The following is a 24,093-nucleotide window of genomic DNA, read 5'->3' as shown; positions in this document are numbered from 1 at the left end:
CAGCTAAGGGAGCCTGGAAGCAACAACACCTCACTAACAAGGAGCACACCTAAGATCTTGGTTAGTGTTACTTTTCTCCAATGAAAAGATTCTGGGCTCCTTAGAGAAATGGCTGATCCTAAGACTGCGGCAGGACACAGACAAAGTAAGTCTGGATACTCTCATACTGCCAGAGTAAGGAAGTGCTCAAAAAATATGTAACCATGTAAAGTTAACAATGGGAATATGTCAAAGGGATACAGATATCAACTGAAGGAGGTCCCCGTTGGCAAACGCACGATAATCTGAGCAACAGAGTAAGTAAAACTACTGGGTTATAATCCAAGGTATACATATCTGTGTCCATAGTGACACAAATAAATGATTAAGACAAAGAACAGGAGAGAACAAATCTTCCATGAGGAATTCCAGGTAGTTCCTGGGGATTTTCTGCTCTCAAGGTGGTAGGACATAAAGCCCTACTGTTAAGTGTGGGCCACACAGTAACTTCCTTCCACAGGACACAACATGGAAAGGGGAGGAAGGAGTAAGTTGAAAAACCCTACAAATTCTAACTCAGCAAGGTCTGTATGCAAGTCAGGAAGCAGCAGTTAGAACTGGACATGGAACAACAGATTTGTTCCAAATAGGAAAAGGAGTACATCAAGGCTGTATATTGTCACCCTGCTTATTTAACTTATATGCAGCATACATCATGAGAAACGCTGGGCTGGAAGAAGCACAAGCTGGAATCAAGATTGCCGGCAGAAATATCAATCACCTCAGATATGCAGATAACACCACCCTTATGGCAGAAAGCTAAGAGGAACTAAAAAGCCTCTTGATGAAAGTGAAAGAGGAGAGTGAAAAAGTTGGCTTAAAGCTCAACATTCAGAAAATGAAGATCATGGCATCTGGTCCCATCACTTCATGGGAAATAGATGGGGAAACAGTGGAAACAGTGTCAGACTTTATTTTTTGGGGCTCCAAAATCACTGCAGATGGTGACTGCAGCCATGAAATTGAAAGACGCTTACTCCTTGGAAGAAAAGTTATGACCAACCTAGATAGCATATTCAAAAGCAGAGACATTACTCTGCCCACAAAGGTCCATCTAGTCAAGGCTATGGTTTTTCCAGTGGTCATGTATGGATGTGAGAGTTGGACTGTGAAGAAGGCTGAGTGCTGAAGAATTGATGTTTTTGAACTGTGGTGTTGGAGAAGACTTTTGAGAGTCCCTTGGACTGCAAGGAGATCCAACCAGTCTATTCTGAAGGAGATCAGCCCTGGGATTGCTTTGGAAGGAATGATGCTGAAGCTGAAACTCCAGTACTTTGGCCAGCTCATGAGAAGAGTTGACTCACTGGAAAAGACTCTGATGCTGGGGGGGATTGGGGGCAGGAGGAGACGGGGACAACCGAGGATGAGATGGCTGGATGGCATCACTGACTCGATGGACGTGAGTCTGAGTGAACTCCGGGAGTTGGTGATGGACAGGGAGGCCTGGGGTGCTGCGATTCATGGGGTCGCGAAGAGTTGGACACAACTAAGCGACTGAACTGAACTGAACCTTTTTGATAACATATAGTTAAAAAGGGCATTTTACCTCTGTAATCTTCCTTCTCAAAATGCATAAGTCCACGCTTTTCATAGGAAAAATAAAAGGTCAATTTCAACAGTGGGATACCTTACAAAAACACCTGACCAGTACTCTATAAAACTCTCAAGGTCATCAAAAACAACAACAACCTGAGAAACTATCACAGCCATGAGCACTTAAGGAGACATGATGACTAAATGTAATCAGGTATCGTGAACAGGATCCTGGAACAGAGAAATGAAATTAGGTAAAAACTATAGAGACCGGAATACAGGATGGATTGTAGTTAATAAGAATGTATCAATTATATAAATGTATACAAAAGACACTGATCACAGAGGACACTGGGGTGAGGTACACAGGAACTCTGTTCTATCTCTGCCTTTTTTTTTTTTAAATCTCTGCAATTCTTCTGTGTATCTAAAACTATTCTAAAGCAAACAGGTTATTTTACACAAAGAAGTTCCCCCAGGTAGTTTTAATGGCTTGGGAACTGTTAAAGCAACATTTGCCTTGATCCTTTTCACAGAAAGCACCTGCATACCTACCCCCCAGTCACTCCACTCCATACTGACTTTTCTTCATTGATAGCCTTCATCTCTGCCTCAAATACTGCCCATTTTGGTTTTCTTGTCTCCCTCCCATCTCTATCCCATGCTCCAATCCCTTAGGTTATCTGACTTCTTAATATTAAAACCTTTTCACTGCACATTAGCCACTTATTTTCCCTCTTTTGAATTTTGTTAGGGTTCCTTTGGCATATCTACTTCAGCAAGCATCATTTTCCTATGATTTCCAAATGACAAACCATACTGTTTTTTTGAATACACATATATACACAAATGAACTGTGGTTAAATATACTTAATATAGAATTTACCACTTTTAATCATTCTTTAATTTATAATTGACATGAAACATCAGTTTCAGGTGTACAACACAATAATAATTTTATTTGCATATATTGCAAAACGATCACAGTAAGTTAGTAACACCCATCACCATGCATAGTTGAAAATTTTTTATGAGATTTAGTCTCTTAGCAACTTGCAAATATGCAATACAGTGTTGTTAACTACAGTCATGATACATTCCTTTTTACCCGTAACTTTTTTGTTTAATCTTTTGACCTCTTTTATTCATTTCTGCCCTCCCCTCCTTCCAGCAACCACCAATCTGTTCTTTGTATCTATGAACTTTTTTTTTTAAGGTCCTCTAAGAGAGATCCTACGGTGTTTGTCTTCCTGTCTAACTTATTTCACTTAGCATAATACCCTCAAAGTCGCCACGTTATCAAATGGCAAGACTTCATTCTTTTTTATGGCTGAATAATTTACCATTGTATATATAATCACTTTTTTTTTATCCATTCATCCATAGATGGGCACTGCAGTTGTTTTCACATCTTGGCTATTATAAATAATATATTTGCAAGTTAGTGTTTTAATTTTCTTCAGATAAATACCCAGAAGTGGAATTGCTAAATCATAAGGTATTATATTTTTAATATTTTGAGGAACCTCCATACAGTCTCCTACAGTGGTTATATCCATTTACATTTCTACCAATAGTGCTAAAGGGTTCTCTGTTCTCCATATCCTTGCCAACACTTATTTTTTTTTAATGTGTAGGTTTGTGGCGTTCAATTCATCCACACTACTGTGCAACCACTACCAGCAACCAACTTCAGAACCTTTTCATCTACCCCAACTGAAACTCTACCCATTAAACAATAATTCCCCACTCCCCCTGGTCTCTGGCAGCCACCATGTCATTCTCTGTCTCTATGAAGTTGACTACTCTAAGTACTTCATAAAAATGGAATGATGTAACATTTATCCTTTCTTGACTGGCTTATTTCACTTAGCCATGTCTTCAAGGTTCATCCATGTTGTAACATATGTCCTTCCTTTTACAGGCGGAATAATATTCTATCTATTGTATGTAAAAACCACATTTTGTTTATCCACTGACAGAGACTATGCTAAGAATATGAGTGTACAATGGACTATACAATCAAACATATATTTTATGCCTCTATTTTCTTTATGGACCCTTTCTTCTCTTTTAGGCTCAAACTATCTTTATTCCAAGATCTGAAAATATATTTTCTTTTATTCCTTGTAATTTTTTTTCACATTTAACTCTTCCCATCTATCTGTAATGACAGTCTTTAATAACAATCTTATTCCTTTACATGGGGCTTCCCAGGTGGCTCAGTGGTAAAGAATCCACCTGCCACACAGGAGACCCGGGTGCAATCCCTGGGTCAGGAAGATCCCCTGGAAAAGGAAATGGCAACCCACTCCAGTATTTCTGCCCAGGGAAATCCCATGGACAGAAGAGCCTGCCAGGCTACATGGGATCACAAAGATCCCATGAACTGTAGTAACTTAGCAACTGAGCATGCATGCAAATAATGCTAAACTAGAAATGCAAATATCATTAATAGGAATCAGATGACAAGTGAAAATATTTGCAACACATATGAAAAAGAACTAGTAATCAAAGAGCTGTAACAAATCAATTAAAAAAAAAATCAGAAGACAACTTGAGGCAGTCCAAAGAACAAGAAATACAAACATGGAGTAAACACAGAGAAATATTCAGATTCATTCATAATTTTAAAACTAGAAAGTAACAGATAACTTTTCATTTAAAAGACTGACAGAATTAAGGCTGTGTTGGCAAGGAATAAGGAAAATCATACATATGAATATTCATACACTACTGATGGCAAAGAAACTGGGATTACCTTTTTGGAGTGGAATCTGGAAAAACTATTAAAATACAGATGCACAGCCTTTTGTCTTAATAATCCAATTTAGTATCTACCCTACAGGTATACTATACAAATATGCAAAGATAATACACAAAGGCATTTGCTACAAGGTTACTTGTATCCAAAACACTGGGGAAATAGCCTACTCATTTTATAAAATCTAGCTAAACGAAGTACAGTATATTTTTATGCTAAAGGTTATGCAAAATTCCTATTTCCCTGATGGCTCCTCTTCTGCAAAAACTCGAAGTGTCAGGAGTAACTCAGGACCTGATCCTGGATCCCTTTTTAATCCCTACTGCTGCTAAGTCGCTTCAGTCATGCCCGACTCTGTGCAACCCCATAGATGGCAGCCCACCAGGCTCCTCCGTCCCTGGGATTCTCCAGGCAAGAACACTAGAATGGGTTGCCATTTCCTTCTCCAATGCAAGAAAGTGAAAAGTGAAAGTGAAGATGCGCACTCGTGTCCGACTCTTAGCAACCCCATGGACTGCAGCCTACCAGGCTCCTCCGTCCATGGGATTTTCCAGGCAAGAGTACTGGAGTGGGGTGCCACTGCCTTCTCCTGTGTCTTCTGAGTCTCCTGCACACACACACAGACACGCATGCTCACACACATCATGCGGCCCAGATGCTTCTCCTCATAAATTGCTTCAGGGATTGTTAGGCCTAACACACTCCCTAAACAACCTGATCCACTGAAGAGCTACTCCCTTCCAAGTCTGTATCTCTAGTCCTCCTCTAAAATTCCGAATCTGTCTACCCAGCTGCTTACCTGTCATCTTCACATGGGTGTTTAGCCAAAAAATTACTACAGAAAATTCTTAATTTTCTCTGTCAAACTTTCTTCACATTCCCCACCCTTCTTCTCCATTTCAATAAATGGCACCACCATCCATCCATCCATCACTTAAGCCAAAAACTCAGAAATATTGATTCCATCTCTAAGACACATTTCAAATTAAACCCATGTCTTTCCATATCAATTGCTAACCAACCCAAGCCACTATTACCACTTAGGCTAGCCAAATTATCTCCCTTTTTGTATTCTTACTCTATCCCTCCCTTCTCTCTCACACACACATATTCCTTCTACAAGCAGCCATCAGTGGTCAGATCTCTTAAAACTAAAAATCAGATGCTACCACTGACTTGCTTTTTTGTATTAGTTTCCCACCGAAAAAAAATCGCAACTCAAACTAAACCATATGGAACAGAATTAATGGAACAGACATGTGAGAAAATTTTTAACGCATTTAAAATTCTCAAAGAAATAAGAGAAAATTCCAATATGCAGCAGGTCTAAACAGAACCAAGAAGAAATGCAGAGTATGAAAGTACGATGACTGAAATAAAGAACTCCACAGATTAGGTAAATGGATAAACAAAAGAATGAGCTAGCGAGCTAGAAGATCAGGTAGAGGACAGTTGCAGAAGATATCAAGAGAGAATTTTTTTTTAAGAAAAACATTCAAGTTAAGAGATGGAGAAGAGACAAGAAGCAATAGAATCCATATTAACATAATTCCCAGAAAGAAAAAAACTGAAGACAAACTACTTGAGAAAATGACAATCATTTTCCAGAACTGAGGAAAGATCAAAGATCTTAGATGAAAATGTCTGGAATACAACCTGGCATACTCCCAATAAGTAGCTAACTGTTGAATGAAAGAAGGACGGAATGAATACGAATCCAAGTGCCAAACAGGACAGAAAAGGAACTATACCCAGGCACACTATAGACTGAAAAAGATACACAAAAATTTCAAAATCTAGAGAGGAACTGCAGGTCACACACACAGGAAAAGAAATCAAGCTGACATCACAACTTGCAAAAAGCAACAGCAGAGACAAGAAAATAATGTAGAAATATTTCAAAATGTAAAGGGAAAAGAATTTCAAACCAAAAATCTTTAATCAAACTAAGCTATCATTTAAAAGTGAGGGTTAACAAATCATATTTTCAGGCATAAAAAGGTCTTAGAATGCATATATAAAAACACCTGTTTGAAAATTGTTTTTTTAAGAAGGCACTTCACTGAAATAAATCTGTGAGAACACTATGTGATATATGGTAATTGCATGCATGTTCAGTCACTAAGTCATGTCTGACTCTTTGTGATCCCAGGACTGTAGTTCACCAGGCTCCTCTGTCCATGGAGTTTTCCAGTTAAGAATACTGAAATGGGTAGTAATTTTCTACTCCAAGGAATCTTCCCGACCCAGGGATCGAACCCATGTCTCCTGCATCAGCAGGCACATTCTGTACCAGTGAGCCACCTGGGAAGCTCTTATATGGGAATTAATTATTTGTTAGGGAATTAGGTTATTTGTTAGGAATAACCTAACAGATCTAGTATATCATACAAAAAGAAAAATGACAGATGGATGGATGCCTGAAGAATACCTCTACAGAACTAAAATTCTACAAAACATCAACATGGCTGCTGGGACCTTGTGGGGGCAGGAGGTGTAGTGGCAGAGACGAAAGGAAACTGAGAAAGTGGGTAAAGTACTTCTCTTGTTTGGAAGAAAGAAAACATACATATTTGAATATATATTTGAAAATATACATATTTAAATATATTTTAAAATATACTTATAAGATTAAGAAACTGTGGGAAATGAACAAAAATATAGTAAATAGAATGTAAATAATTTCCAACAGATATTATGAAAATTACAATAAATGAAAATGGATTAAACTCATTAATTAAAAGATAAAGAGTCTCTGAGGTTGGGTAAAAATAAGATTCAGCAATATACTTTGTAAAAGAAACCCAAAAAGGATACAAAAACAGTTAACAATAAAAGGACAGGAAGAAGACGCACCAGGAGATGCAACCCCAGGTTGGCAGACTCTTTTTTCAACCCCATTCATCAACCATTCAGACCCTTACTGATCTGGGGACAGCTTCCTGTCATTCCTGGGCCTAGGGGTTCCAGTTTTCCTTTTAGGACAGAGCTTCAATTTCTGCTTCCTAATATGCCTTTGAGTTTTTTTTCCATTTCAAGCACCTGCTGATTCTGCTTTTTTGCTTTCAAGCTCAGATGTGTTTTTAAAATATTTTATTTTTATCTAGCTTTCCATATACATTACTGAAAAAGAAGGGAGTGTCCCCAGTCTGCCTCACAGTCCAGAAATCCCCAGAGAATACACTTAATGTCTTCATCTACATCATGGAATGGTAAGGCTCAAATAATAAGGCTATGAGAAAATGTTATCTTTACATACACAGTCTTTGGTGCATATAAAATACTCAAATGCTGCCCTCTAAATTTACCAGCAATTTTACATTCTAACTAAAGAAAGTAAAGATGGAACCATATGAATGGAATGGAAATTCCTAACTTTTTTCCTGATCCAGCTTCCACTGGGCTACAGCTATGCTGAAAGTAAAAATGTTTCTTCCAAAATTGTTTTGAGGAAAAAATGTAACTAGTAAAAGATGAAATCAACAGAATTCAAATGACCCTTAAGAGTAGGGACTACCCTGTGGTCCAGTGGTTAACACTCCATGCTTACACTGCAGGTGGCAGTGGTTCCATCCCTGGTTGAGGAACTAAGATGCCATGAAGCACTGCCAAAATAAAATGATTACTTTAAAAAAATAATAATAAATAAAAAGTTATGGAGCTCATCCTTTCAAAGAGAGAGAGAGAGTCATTCAGTTAGGAAAGTGACTATTATTTTCTCTGTGATTTGATCTGGGAGACTTTAGTCCAAGATTCTATTCTGAGTCTACCACTGACTTTTTGGTTGACCTTCATTCCTTCTCAGTACTTCTGTTTCTTCTTGAAAGTAAAGTTAGGCTAGATTACATTGAAGAACTTCTATTCTTCCAAAATCCTGATTCCAGAGGTTTAGAACAATTTCACTCCATTCTACATTTCTATGAATACAAAAATGACAGCTTAAACTACTAAACAATTTTGACATCCTTATTGCTGTGCTCCCCCATGCAAAAGGGCTTCTCTGGTAGCTGAGTCAATAAAGAATCTGCCTGCAATACAGGAGATCATCTGCAGCACAGATGACCTGGGTTCGATCCCTGGGGCTAGGAAAAAAGAAATGGCAATCCATTCCAGTATTCCTGCCTGGAAAATCCCATGGACAGAAGAGCCTGGCAGACTACAGTCTGTGGGATCACAAGGGTCGGACACGACTTAGTGACTGAACAACCATTACCCATGCAAAAAAAGTGAACCATCAGACATACATATTAAACACTTCTTATTTGCACAAAGACCAAAAGCTTAACTCTCAAACTAACAGAAAAGCTTTAAGATAAACCTTAAATATGGCTGTATTTCTAGAATAAGAACTGGACCTCTCTACCATCTCAACTACTTAAACAGTTAAGAGTTTCAGTCTCTGAAATAGGTTCATGTCTGCTTTATCATACCTTCCCAAAGTAAGCTGTGGGTGATTTTCACCACAATGTTTCTGGCAGCTATTTCATAACATTCCCCCACAAGAATATGATGGTTGTATTTCAGACCAAGAAATCAGTATCATAAAAATCAAAAATTTAACCAACAGCATGAAAAAGATGAAAACAACCACTTCCTTTAAAATAAATTGTCTTTTTAACACTGTCCTTAAGACTATATCTTCTACAGTTCTTAAGAAATGTCTATGGTCTATTTTATATAGTTCTATATTAATTTTTATAATAAACAGGTATTACTTACATAATATATAAATGAAAATTTTTTTTAAATAATAGGTTAACTTCCACTTGGTTTGCTCTGGAGAACTACAGTGTTCTGGTTAGAACCCAAGGGGAAAGACTGATGAGATGGCAGATGAGAGAAGTACCTCAGACAGAGCTTGAGGAAGAAGTAAGAGGTACTTTCTGTGTTTTATGTTTTCTAATCCAGCCATTAAAATATGAAAGCAAACAAAAGATTAGGGACACTCAATCCAGTAAAATAGGTTGCACTTTGTGTTGGTGCTGCTGTATATTATCTCCTTCAAAAATCTAAAAGTGAAAGTAAAAGTTGCTTAGTCGTGTCCAACTCAGCGACGCCATGGACTATCCATGTAATTCTCCAGGCCAGAATACTGGAGTGGGTAGCCTTTCCCTCCTCCAGGGGATCTTCCCAATCCAGGGATCAAACCCAGGTCTTCTGAATTGCAGGTGGATTTTTTACCAGCTGAGCCACAAGGGAAGCCCAAGAACACTGGAGTGGGTAGCCTGTCCCTTCTCCAGCAGATCTTTCAAACCCAGGGATCAAACCCAGGTCTCCTGCATTGCATGCAGATTCTTTACCAACTGAGCTAGCAGGAAAGCCCTAAAGCACAGTATTAATTTAGAAGACTGTATCAAGTAAATGCACTGTAAATAGTCAATTTAGTTTAGCTCTATGTGTGTATTACCTTCAAAATTCCACAAAGGTAACCAGCGGTGTAAAAGAGAGCAGCACTTAGACAGCCAAATTGCTTGAAATATAAACAACCAAGCAAGGGTTCATGCTTGCTTTAACATATCTTCTCAAAGTAAGCCATGGTTGATTTTTAGCACAATGTTTTCTGGCAGCTATTCCATAACATTTTCCCACAAGAAAATGACGATTGTATTCCAGACCAAGAAATTACACCCGCCCACAGAGAGCAGGCCACAGGGAAGGACAGCAAGAACTGAAGCACAGCAGGGGAGACAAAGAGGCTAAACAGAGGAAGAAGGACCGACATGAAGCACCTCGTCACTGTGTCGTTTTATCTTTATGATGACAAAAGCAACTTAAGGCTTTAAAAAAGTCAGTGACACAATTTGAGTAGCATGTTTAAAAGGGCCATTGAGGGGAAAAAAGGGGCCGTTGGTGAAACTCTGGAAGAGAGACTAAAGAGGAATAACAGGAAAGACATGGAGACTACTTCAAGTATGACAACCAGATTGTGAGATGGGAATAAGAGTCCACAAGAGCAAGGAGGCTAGAATGACACCAGCAACAAGAAGCAGAAATGCTTTGAAAATACTTTAAGAGAAACAATTATCCACTGTATTTGTCTCCTAATAGAAATGACCAAACAATATCTCAAATTTTTTAAAACATAAAGTTCCCATTACTTCATTAGATAACATTTACAAAAGAGAATGTAAAAATATTTTTTGGCATTGTCAACAGTGGACCATAAAGGATCATACTCTAACAATACAGTTAGAATTTTTAAAGAAAAGTAATACAGGCAGTTGGATTTAGAATGATCTACTTGCCCTCGATATCTAAGCATATTTACATATGAATTTATTTCCAGAACTGTAAAGGTCAATATACAAAATACTCATCTGCAATGGAGAGTTGACATACATGACTTCTAAGATTCTAAAAGTGAGTTGCTGGGGTTACTGACCTCTTTCTGGCCTGACAGGGCTCTAAATGTCTGACTTCCATAGGCCAGCAGAGGGCTGCAACAGCCCAGAGAAAAGGGTCAGGCAGCTTTGCTTGCATCTCTGGCACTGAGTGGTGGAAAATTTACAATACTGAAAGTAGAGATCTAATAACCATGACGTACTCACTCCACTATCAACAGACTCTCAAAGGGGGCAAAGACCAATCCCCCAGATCCTGAAAACTAGCAACACTCACCATTAAGCATTCTGCCACCAGCTCCTTTCACTTATTGCAAAATAGTGAAGTATTTGGAAGCAGAACAAAATCTCACTAACGTAGGGTAATTAGAAGGGAAAAAAGCCAGTCAAAATGAGTTAGCAATTCACACTTTCTTCCAGACCACTGCTCCACACTACTGCTACAAGACTAACCTTCCTAAAATGATTTCATGAGATTACTCTCACATCTACTTTGCCAATCTGTTCTGCATATAGTGCAATGTTGAAGTCTTTACTCTGACTAGATTTAAAGGTAGATTTCTACCTTGTGTATATAGATAATCATTTTCAACTCCACTAGCCAGTCCACCCTTACTGTTATATACAATACACAACAGAGCTGAAATGGAAAATGTTACCGTGGTGAACTCTGGAGAAAGAAAGAAATTTACACAGGCCTAGGGAAAGGGTAGAGCTACTGCTGGAAAAAGTCTGCACAAAGAGGGAGATAGGACTTCGCTGGGGCAAGAAAGGAAATGGCTCAGGGAAAGATACACAGAGGCCTTCAACTAAACTTATAAATGTTTAATTCTTAAGTCTGCAGACAGGTGCCATATGCACACTATGCTGTTTTCTGTACCTTTTAAATTATCTGAAATATGTGAAAATAAAAAACATTTTTGGTATTTTAACTTCACCCCTCAAAAGACAAGTAATTCTTGATCTGCTCAAGAGATCAGACCTCTGGTCCATTCTCAGTACTACTCACCCTTTAATTCTGAATACACTCTAACTCATTTTTACTTAAAAATGCTTTCCTTAAAAATGATAAGTACATATTTTAGCCTTAAATGAAAGGAAAGGACTTTTAACTGCTTAGGTAATTGCATACAGTTTGAATAGTGGCGCATAAAAAAATAAAGAGATTTGAAATAAAAAGCACGGCATAAAAACCCAGAATAGTTTTTATGATAATCACAGCTTCTGCAATATAAGCCTGAAATCCTGAAAATCATCTTTATCTACATCGAAACTCTCAATGTGTTAGAGGTAGCTGAAGCCAGTACCCCTTCTCAAGAGAGCAACACTTATGAAAGTATTAAGTTATTTCTCATCTACATACCACACCATTCCCACCCTGATCCAACAATAAGGTGGGTGATTAACACTACTTCAATTATAGCCAAAATTGTAGCTTCCACACAACTTCACACCAGGGCTGAATTGTCTGGGCCTTTTAGTCCTGATCTACCACTTCTGTGTCCTGCACACTCTCCGACATAAATCCACTTACAATACTACCCACAAGAATTCAGGACAACTGCCAACTTTAAATGAAGTATAACCTATAAAAATACCAAATGGCTGTATTATACACCTGAAACTAATATGACTGATGCTATATACCAACTAGACAGCAATTAAAAAAAAGAATTCAGGATAACTGCATATGAGTCATTTAAAAGGTGTTCTAAGTTGACTTAGGATAATAGCATGCATGACTGGTAAATCTTTTTAGTCAGGTCAGTTTAGGATTGTACACTGCATTCCTGTCAAAGGATGCTGAGGAGAGTATCGAGGAATGTGGTACAGAGGGAACAAAGCATAGTGAATTCCCTGCAGTCTAACAGCATTAAGTATGTGACACGAAAAGGGTGGTACTGCGGAAAGTCCAACCCCAATGGCAAAGAGTATGTGTCTATTTGGTTTCATTTTTAAAATAAAGCATTTCCTGAAATATAACAATGTAAATATTATGAACTGGGGGTAAAAAGGCAAATCTCACTGATGATGCCAATATTAAATAGCTTTATCTATAAAAAGAAATATCCTGTAAGTCTAAAAATATAAATTTAGGACTATTTAAGAATTTAACAGTTTTACATAAAAAAACTGAACTTAAATTTCCAACTCAGTGATTCTTCGTCTTTTTTGGACAGACCCATCTCAAAGCCCAAAGCCATAGGACCTTCAACTAAAAAATCTGCAATGTAATTTCCAGATGTTTACAGAGCCTCTCTGTAATTATGGATCCTTGTTGTAAGTAATTATCTCTTCCAGCTAGATTTTAAGCTCCATACAAGCAGAAACTATCTTCTTCAGATATGTGCTTAGCAATGGCACCTAAAACCTTAATATCTAAGCACTTTTTCAATGATCTCCTTGTCTGCTATATGAATTCTATACAACCTCTTGAATTATTTTCTAAGAAAACCTGTGTTACATTATTCCCCATCTTGGAAATTTGTTTTTATCAAGCCCCTCTTCCTTGCAATCACGACCTTTTTCATCTGCTACCCATTTTCTTCCCCTTAGTCCCAATTCATCCTCTTAGGCCAGTAAGCCCATTCGCCTGACATTAGCATTCGGTGATCCCTTAGAATGTGATGGAATCTGGGGTACAACAATGAACAAGACAGACACAATTCATGTCCTTGAGGGCTCACTGTGTTCCATTCTACACCAACTAAAAAGCATTTGAATGATTAAAGAATACGGTCCCCTTTCACATATTCAGTGTAAATTCTAAAGAAAAAAGCACTACAGCTAAGATCATATTAAAATATTCAGTGTAAATTCTTAAAAAAACACTACAGAAAAATATCAGCGAAGATCATATTAAATTCCTACCTCAACAACACTAAATGCAATACTGTTCATAAAAACATTCATTTAAAATTTGCTGGGTCTTCCTTGGTGGTCCAGTGCTTAAGAATCTGCCTTCCAATGCAGGAGATGCAGGTTCCATTCCTGGTTGGGGAACTAGGATCCCACACGAGGCAGGGCAACTAAGCCCATGTGCCACAACTAAGACCCAACACAGCCAAAACAAACAAATATAAGAAAATAAAAGTTGTTAATTAAGTATGCACTGTTTAAAACCTTGATTATATCCATAATACTTGTTCATTGTGGCAAAGCTTGAAAATACTGAAAAATAAATTCTGGTTACGATCATATTCAATATCCAGAGACAGTCTGTCACATTGCCAGACTGAATCATTCAAGAACTTTACTTGTAAAAATTCATAATACAAAATAATTATTTTCCCCACAAAGGCTCAAATTTTATATATCATTTCATCTTTTTTTTTCTCTTAATAATATCAACTTCTTTGAAGGTATAATTTTTTAAAGGAGCAATACAATCACTAATTTAAATTCATCTGCACAATGAAAACAAACTTCAAAAGGGCATGGTAAAGAGTGAATTGAAGGGAAAAAAGTAGAAGCAATGACAGATATTATTTTCTTGGGCTCCAAAATCACTGCAGACAGTGAGTGCAGCCATGAAATTAAAAGACGCTTCCTCTTTGGAAGGAGCAAGACAGTGTATTAAGAAGTAAATACATCACTTTGCCAACAAAGGTCTAGACTCAAAGCTATGTTTTTTCCGGTTGTTATGAATGGATGTGAGAGTTGGACCATAAAGAGGGCTGAGCACCGAAGAACTGATGCTTTTGAATTGCGGTGCTGGAGAAGACTCTTGAGAGTTCCTTGGGCTCCAAGAAGATCAAACCAGTCAATCCTAAAGGAAATCAACACTAAATATCCATTGGAAGGACTGATGCTAAAGCATCTTTGGCCACCTGATGCAAAGAACTGACTCATCGGGAAAGACTCTGATGCTGGGAAAGATTGAGGGCAGAAGATGAGATGGTCAGATGGTTAGACAGACTCAGTGGACATGACTCTGACCAAATTCTAGTAAACACTGAAGGACAGAGGAAACTGGAGTGCAGCAGTCCATGGGGTCACAAAGAGTTGGACACGATCCAGCAACTTTCAATAACAACAGAGTGAATGAGAATTTATGAGGACATCCCATTATCAGTCACAGGAGGTTTGTAATTACGCCTCTGACCAAAGGATATGAAGTATCAATTCACAGCAGAGAAAGGGCAAATGATTATTTCTCCACGTTATTAGCTAATGATCAAATTCCTGTAGCTAAAATCAAATCCATTCATACCACAATTTAAGATTAAAGTCTTGGATAACAAGAAAGTGGTTATATAATTTAAATGGAAGTGAAGTGAAGTGACGTGAAGTGAAGTCGCTCAGTCGTGTCCGACTCTTTGCGACCCCATGGACTATAGCCTACCAGGCTCCTCCCTCCATGAGATTCTCCAGGCAAGAATACTGGAGTGGGTTGCCATTTCCTTCTCCAAGGGATCTTCCCGACCCAGAGATGGAACCTGGGACTCCAGCATTCCAGGCAGATGCTTTAACCTCTGAGCCACCAGGGAAGCCCAATTTGGACATAAATATTAATGTTAACCAACAACAGATAGGGACAGATTTACTTTAACTGGATACTGCAAAGCTACTGAACAATAGCACCTGAAGGGGGAAGAGGAGCTAAGGAGGGGAAAAGTATACAGGAAAGGAACAGCGAGTGAGCCCCTTTGCTGTTACACATTCCTGTTTACTTTCAATAGTGTGAGGACTAATAGAAGGTAAAGAAGTATTTTTTGGTCCTGTTTGACTGCAGCCAAAAGAGAACAATCATCTTCATTCTCGAGATGTTTTTATGAACCCTGGAAGACAGGGATAATTTCCGGAGGGTGAATAACCACTGCTGGGTGATCACCTCAACTAAAAATCTGCAAACAGACGACATAATCCTCTACGTAGAAAACCCTAAAGACTCCACCAGAAAATTACTAGAGCTAATCAATGAATATAGTAAAGTTGCAGGATATAAAATCAACACGCAGAAATCCCTTGCATTCCTATACACTAATAATGAGAAAATTTCAAGAAATTAAGGAAACAATTCCATTCACCATTGCAACGAAAAGAATAAAATACTTAGGAATATATCTACCTAAAGAAACAAAAGACCTATATATAGAAAACTATAACACTGGTGAAAAAAATCAATATGCTAAGTCGCTTCAGTTGTGTCCGACTCTGTGCGACCCCATAGATGGCAGCACGCCAGGCTACCCCGTTCCTGGGATTCTCCAGGCAAGAACACTGGAGTGGGTTGCCATTGCCTTCTCCAGTGCATGAAAGTGAAAAGTGAAAGTGAAGTCGCTCAGTCGTGTCCGACCCTCAGCGACCCCATGGACTGCAGCCTTCTACGCTCCTCCATCCATGGGATTTTCCAAGCCAAGTACTGGAGTGGGGTGCCACTGCCTTCTCTGGAAAGAAATCAAAGAGGACACTAATAGATGGAGAAATATACCATGTTCATGGATTGGAAGAATCAATATAGTGAAAATGAGTATACTACCCAAAGCAATCTATAGATTCAATGCAGTCCCTATCAAGCTACCAACGGTATTTTTCACAGAGCTAGAACAAATAATTTCACAATTTGTATGGAAATACAAAAAACCTCGAATAGCCAAAGCAATCTTGAGAAAGAAGAATGGAACTGGCGGAATCAACCTGACTTCAGGCTCTACTACAAAGCCACAGTCATCAAGACAGTATGGTACTGGCACAAAGACAGAAATATAGATCAATGGAACAAAATAGAAAGCCCAGAGATAAACCCACGCACCTATGGACAAAGGAGGCAAGAATATACAATGGATTAAAGACAATCTCTTTAACAAGTGGTGCTGGGAAAACTGGTCAACCACTTGTAAAATAATGAAACTAGAACACTTTCTAACACCATACACAAAAATAAACTCAAAATGGATTAAAGATCTAAACCTAAGACCAGAAACTATAAAACTCCTAGAGGAGAACATAGGCAAAACACTCTCCGACATAAATCACTGCAGGATCCTCTATGACCCACCTCCCAGAATACTGGAAATAAGAGCAAAAATGAACAAATGGGACCTAATTAATATTAAAACCTTCTGCACAACAAAAGAAACTATAAGCAAGGTGAAAAGACAGCCTTCAGAATGGGGAGAAAATAATAGCAAATGAAGCAACTGACAAACAACTAATCTCAAAAATATACAAGCAACTCCTGCAGCTCAATTCCAGAAAAATAAATGACCCAATCAAAAAATGGGCCAAAGAACTAAACAGACATTTCTCCAAAGAAGACATACAGATGGCTGGCAAACGCATGAAAAGATGCTCAACATCACTCATTATCAGAGAAATGCAAATCAAAACCACAATGAGGTACGATTTCACGCCAGTCAGAATGGCTGCTATCCAAAAGTCTACAAGCAATAAATGCTGGAGACGGTGTGGAGAAAAGAGAACCCTCTTACACTGTTGGTGGGAATGCAAACTAGTACAGCCACTATGGAGAACAGTGTGGAGATTCCTTAAAAAAGCTGGAAATAGAACTGCCATTATGACCCAGCAATCCCACTGCTGGGCATACACACTGAGGAAACCAGAACTGAAAGAGACACGTGTACCCCAATGTTCATCGCAGCACTGTTTGTAATAGCCAGGACATGGAAGCAACCTAGATGTCCATCAGCAGAATAATGGACAAGAAAGCTGTGGTACATATACACAATGGAGTATTACTCAGCCATTAAAAAGAATACATTTGAATCAGTTCTAATGAGGTGGATGAAACTGGAGCCTATTATACAGAGTGAAGTAAGCCAGAAAGAAAAACATCAACACAGCATACTAATGCATATATATGGAATTTAGAAAGATGGTAACGATAACCCTGTATATGAGACAGCAAAAGAGACACAGATGTATAGAACAGACTTTTGGACTCTGTGGGAGAGGGTGAGGGTGGGATGATTTGGGAGAATGGCACTGAAACATGTATAATATCATATATAAAGTGAATCACCAGTCCAGGTTTGATGCATGATACAGGATGCTTGGGGCTGGTGCACTGGGATGACCCAGAGGGAGTATGGGGAGGGAGGTGGAAGGGGGGTTCAGGATGGGGAACACGTGTACACCCATGGTGGATTCATGTTGATGTATGACAAAACCAATACAATATTGCAAAGTAGCCTCCAACTAAAATAAATACATTTATATTAAAAAATAATAAAAATAAATAAATAAATAAAAATCTGCAAACAAATTGGATTGATCTTAAGAGAAAAACTGGGCTTCCCTAGTGGCTCAGACAGTAAAGAGTCTGCCGGCAATGTGGGAGACCTGGGTTCGATCCCTGGGTCAAGAAGATCCCCTGAAGAAGGAAATGGCAACTCATTCCAGTATTCTTGCTGGAGAATCCCAAGGACAGGGGAGCCTGGCAGGCTATAGTCCATGGGATTGCAGAGTCGGACACGACTGAGCAACTAACACTTTCACAAACTTTAAGAAGAAACAATTCTCAAAATAATAGATGAACATTTATATAACATAAATTTCAAGTTAGTTCTTGAGGAATAGCGTCTAGAGTTGGAGACATTCCAGTGACAACTTTCTGAAGTCTTTTTCATAACTAGATATATAAAATTACTCTCATCATATATTAAAATAACACATGTGAAAGTATCTAACAGTACAAAAGCTCAATAAAAGTTCTTTTCTTTGATCACCAAGTAACTTCCAAATAGTCAAAATTAAGCTCTGGTAAAAAGGACTTATTTTAACTCAGAGGTTGCAAGAGTTTAGTACACAATATGAGAATATAAACCAAGGCTTTATTCCTAGTACAATATTTTTGGGCAAATTATGGTGAGAAGTATTTTATAAATTAAAAATATTCTCAACTACCTGACATCATTAACCACATCACTAATTAGTAAATTGCTATGAAGAATGTTTTTAGTATTTACTTCTACCCTGTTTGTTAAAGCTCCAGAAGTGGTAGAACAGAAAGGAAAGAAAGCTGTGTACAATGTGGCTTTGGTAGAAGAGAAAATAAAAGTAGGTGCTTCTTTCCTCTTCCTTTACATTTGCTAATATTTCTCTTTCATAAAGCAGTCTTAGCATTACTCCAGAGAATTTTAACGTGGATCCTATCCATGGCTCAATATCATCAGATAAGCGGACATTTTGCTGATCTCAAGAGTAGTAGTGAAACTCAAGAGATCTGATGTAAAAATACTTCATGAACTATCGAGGATATAATTTTTTACATACTATTATCTTTCACCATGAATTTATATATCTATTTCTAGGAAGAAAGACCCACGTACGCATGGTTTTGTTTTCTATTATAAGTCAGAATGCCAACAAAACTCCTATTTAGGAAGAACAACAGTCTAAAATGTAAGAAGCTACAGGACTCTCACAACACTTTTAAGCAATAAGGGAGTTTAAAAATATGGTATTTAATCACTAATATTTGTAGTATTTTCCCCAATTGTGGCCCAAATGCAAACTGATAAGCAGAAGTGTAAGCAACTACATATTTCAAAACAATTTTAGTGCAATAAACAAATATTAAGCGATCAGCCAAAGAGACACAATTTTTAAATGCCAAAGAAATGATTTTGTAACTTAGCTTCATAATTTATCTTTTTTTTTAACCTCAACTTGGAAGTATTTCTGTGGAGGGTTCTACCTCTAACCTAGACAAACTCCTATTTACTCTTCCTGACTCTATTCCTTTATAAAAGACCTAAATGAGTCTGGTTAGTTATCTTTCTCCTTCACTCACTTTGTTTTAAGTAAGTTTCTTTATGATCTGAAAGGATATATGCACCTCAATATTCATTTGCAACACTGTTTACAAAGTCAAGACATGGAAGCAACCTAAACGCCCATTGACGTTTAGGAATGGATGAAGAAGCCATGATACATATATTCAATGAAATATTACTAATAATGAGTAAAAAGAATGAAATAACGCCATTTGCAGGAACATGGATGGACCTAGAGAGTGTCATATTGAAGTAAGTCAGACAAAGGAGGAGGAGTACCACATGACAGCCCTTATATGTGGAATCTAAAAAGAAATGACGCAAACGAACTTGCGAAACAGAGCACGAACTTATGGCTGCTGGGAGGAAAGGACAGTTACGGAGTTTGGGATGGACATGTATATACTGCTATATTTAAAATGGATAACCAACGAGAACCTACTGCTGCTCAATGCTGGAATGCTATTCAAATGCTATGTGACAGCCTGGATGGGAGGGGAGTTTGAGGGAGAATGGGTACATGTATACGAATGGCTGAGTCCTGGTTCACCTGAAACTATCACAACATTGTTAATCAGCTATACCCCCAATACAAAATAAAAAGCTTAAAAAAAAGTATATTCCCTTTTAACAATGAACATTAATATCAAGGTGGAGTCTGTTAGAACAGTTCTTAAAAAGCTGTTAACAACTGTAGTCCTTCGGTAGCTGGTAAGACTAATTTGCTTCTGACAACTAATGTAAAAAACAAACAAACAAACAAACACGAACAACGATATCAACATCTCACGAAAAGGCTTGCTGGCCTATCTTCCACAACGCTTTGTTTTTTTTAACCAACACAGTAGAAGGTAGAATGCTGGCCCCACAAATTTTTCACAAAGTCGGAAACTTAAACAGTGCCTTAAAACTTCTCAAAATCAGAGAAGCACTCTTAATTAGAGGTAGAACAGAGAAATAGTTAAGAATGAGGACAGCAGAGCTGTCACTTTTTTGGGTCTGTGAATATCTGCACACCACATAACAGTTCAAAGCCTCATTTTTCTCAGCCATAGTGTCTGTTTTACGGGGTTATTACGAAAATTATCTGAAATAGTTCACTTAAAAACTCAAGATTCTAAGTGCTCAACAATGTTTATCATAACCTTTAGCTTCAAAGTTACAAATAATCCGTGTAACACCACTACACTACAGTACTCATGTACTGACTCCCAGTATTATCAATGTAAAGCACTAAAAAGAAAGGTCTCTAAACCTAACAGCAGAAGTCAACACTTAGTCTTAACATTCCTACAGTGTATATTTTATTTTAGATCTACAAGATAACCTTAACATGAACTACTCAAAAGTTGAGTTTACAAAGGAAATTACATCTCCTGTTGCTGTATATCTCAAAACTAGCAACAAATTAACATTGTTACTAAGATACTTTAACTGTTACTTTTTAAAAGTCACTGTCTGTTAAAGAAACAGACTGTGCATGCATGAGTGTATATGAGAATGTATTCAAATGCTATATGAAGAAACTTCATATTCTCCAGAGGAAGTCAGACTCTTAACCACCACAATATTTAAAATGTTCATAAGAGGCTTTACTAAGATTAGAACTAAGCAGGGATCAGAAAATGTATCTACAGGGAGTTATAATCTGTAAAACAGCAGGTGCTCAAAACAATGAAGGTAAGACTAAGCAAAAACCTAGGGATGTAGACACCTTAGATAATACAGTAGGAAACTTATTTTTTCTAAAAATATCACTTTTTATATGTATAAAGGCTTATAGAATATAATGTGCTTTCCATACATAATCATATTGGGCCATCAAAAATGCTGTAAATTATATAACAAAATGTTTTGTTTGCAGATTACAAATGCAAGGCTCTGAAAATTAATATGATTTGTCAAAAACCACAGTTAGGAAGTGACAAATCAAGAATTTAAACCCCAGTCCTCTCATTTATATTTCCCCTGTTCTTTCCACTATTCCATAAAGCTACTTCTTAAAAGAAAGAAGTAAATTAGCACCTTCACAAAAAGAAATCTCTAGGCCAAACCACAGACATTTAATTAGCTGTGCTGAGTTGGGGAAGTCATTTCCCCTTATCAGGCCTTTATTTTTTCATCTGTAAAATGAGGGAAACAGATTAGAAAATTTGAAGTCCTTTCCAGTTCTAAGGATAAATCTCTAGACCATACCCTTTAAGAGTACCAGCATTTTACAAATACATGTTGATGTCAGCTTTAGCAATGAGTTCCAAGTCAGAAAGTGGTGTCATTAGCTATTAAGCAACGTATGGCAATTACTGGATAAATTCGTCACACCCATCTGATAGATGCTGCTTCAGTAGCATCAAGTTTATATACAGAAAGCTGTCTAAACCTTTTCCAGACTACAATGGAAATTAAATATCACTAATCATTCTCTCTTTAGATTGAAACAATGCTCTTAATATATAAGAATGGTTTAAAGAAAATTTAACCACTAGTCAACTAGTACCAAGAAACTGAAAATTTTCAATATTATTTTTATTCCCTAGAATAAAAACCTCTTTTCCAATGAAGTTTTCCAAATATCCCTACTGTTTCTTTGATATCAGGTACATGTTTCACCAACTTCTATATGGGGAAAAAAAAAAAGTAACATACAAGCATTTTGATAAAAATATCTTCCATTTAAATTCATTCCACCAGTTAGGTACTTATTGCCAAACAAAATTCAAGCTTTTCTCCCCTTCACAGTATCAGAGAACTAAAGTCAAAGACTGCACAACATACTTCCACCTATTAAGTTCTTTCCTCATCTCAATATTTTTTTCTCTTCCTCAGTCTTCATGGAATACACACCCAGGGATTTCCACTTTCCCAGTTCTGCCTGTTCATAAAACCATCTTAACAACCATGGAAACCAGAACGCGTAAGATCATTATAGGGCTCTTTCTCTTTTCCTTTCATGAATGCTAGTTAGGTTTTACTTCATTTTAACACCTTGCCTGTCCTTAAAATAGAACACATACCCTGAATAGTTAATCTTGACCTTACTTACTCAACCATTCGCAGACCTTTAGAAATTGTTAGTCCTTGTGTCAACTATAAAAATTTTTTTAGTAAACCTTGCCCCTCTTGCCTAGGAAACATTTTGAATGTTTACAGGTTTTTGCGTTTGGCCCAAATTAAAGACTTTCCCCAACAAGCTTAGTTAATATAACGACTTGATCTTACACAGTCGACACTATCTCATTTTGTTTTTTAAGCCTCTTGGCACCAATACAGCATATGTTCTGCCAGTTCTGAGCTAATCTCCAGGAAAGCCTTTGTATAACGATTGAAGAAACTGAAACAGATCAGTGCCCAAGATTTTTAAGAGCCTACACGAGCATATGTTTTTAATCAGCTGTCAATTTATTTTAAAATAGCTATTTCACCAGTTCGCCTTCTTCCATAAAACCGTTTTAAAATAAAAAAGGACACACGACCGGGAACACAGGTTCAGGTCAAGTTCAGGACCAGAGGCTTTTCCGAAGCGTTGGGGATGCCGGGGTCTGAATCCCGTCACCGCGTCCACGGGTTGGCCGCGGGTGTCTAGTGGACATCACACTCTCGACCGCTACGTCGCTTGAAGCGTTCCCTACGGCTTCAACGGGTTCAAAAGTGTCAACTTCCCGTCCCAAACTGTTTCTTACTGTTATTATTAAAACAGCTGTCAGCTGAGCTCCGGTGACCTCTTTGTACAACCGTTTATTCAACGCTTTGGGATCCTCGAGAATGCGTCACGGCGGGTTACCCTCGAACGAGCTCCGAGAGCCCGACGGCCCGCGGGTCCGCGAGCACTGGCCCCGCTCACCCGCGCCGCCCTCCCGGCCTCACTCGGTCCCCGCGGCTCAGACTAGGCGCGCCCCCGCTCCGCCCCGCCCCGCCCCGCTCCGGCGGCGCCCCCGGCCGCGCACACCCGCTCCCCGCCCGCCCGCTCGCACACGCGCCGCGGCCCCGCCATGTTCCGGGAGCGGCGCTGCCGCCCGCCCGGCCCCCGCCCCCCCGGTCCCCGCCCGGCCGCTCCCGCCGCGCCCCGGCTCCGGCGCTCCCGGCGGGCGGCCCGTCCTGTCAGCGCGGCGGGGCGGGGCGCGTCCTTACCTCGCTCTGGGGAGGAGACGGGAGCGGGCGCGACTGAGGGGCTCCTCCCGGGCGCCGGGGCCGGGGCTCGAAACCGCGCCCCTCCTTCCTCCTCGCCTGTCGCCACGCCCCCCTCGCCCGCACAGACCCCAGGCACGGCCGGCGCGGGAGGGTCTACCCCCGGGACGAAGGCCTCGGCTCCGCCGTCGCTGTCGTGCTCTCCGCCACCGCCGCCGCAACCGCCGCGAACGCCGCCGAGGCCGGGCTCGAAAACATCTCCGGTCTCCGCCGTCCCTCACCACAGCCTGCTCGCTCCCAGGACGGCGCCGCCCGGCGATTGGCCGCGGCGCGGGCACGTGACGCGCGGGCACGGGACGGGCAGCGTGAGCGCCCCGCCCCCGGCCCGCCGCCCCTTCCGTCCGCCCGCCCCGCCCGCGGCCCGCGGCTCTAGAGGCGCCGGGAGAAGCTTCCCGAGCCGGGGGCGGGGGTCGGGGCGTACCAAGTGGACGCGGGGCAATGGGGTCGGCGGCGGACCGGGCGGAGCCCCGCGTCGCCGTCTCCCCTCCGC

General features: G+C 39.4%; 1 protein-coding gene across 2 annotated transcripts in view; it reads right to left on the bottom strand.

The window, feature by feature from the left end:
- The window catches only part of ANKRD12 (ankyrin repeat domain 12), a 98,975-nt gene extending 75,101 nt beyond the window's left edge, over window positions 1–23,874 (bottom strand). Inside the window, exon 1 of one of the 2 annotated variants that reach the window (XM_018039381.1) lies at window positions 23,547–23,874. The gene's annotated coding sequence lies outside the window, so the exon portion shown is untranslated. The remainder of the gene's footprint in view (window positions 1–23,546) is intronic. The other variant, XM_018039382.1, reaches the window with a different exon arrangement.

The sequence above is a fragment of the Capra hircus genome, chromosome 24, assembly GCF_001704415.2.
Source record: "Capra hircus breed San Clemente chromosome 24, ASM170441v1, whole genome shotgun sequence".
Taxonomy (NCBI): Eukaryota; Metazoa; Chordata; class Mammalia; order Artiodactyla; family Bovidae; genus Capra; species Capra hircus.
The sequence above is the reverse complement of the archived record's forward strand: the minus strand, read 5'-3'. Positions and strand labels throughout refer to the sequence as shown.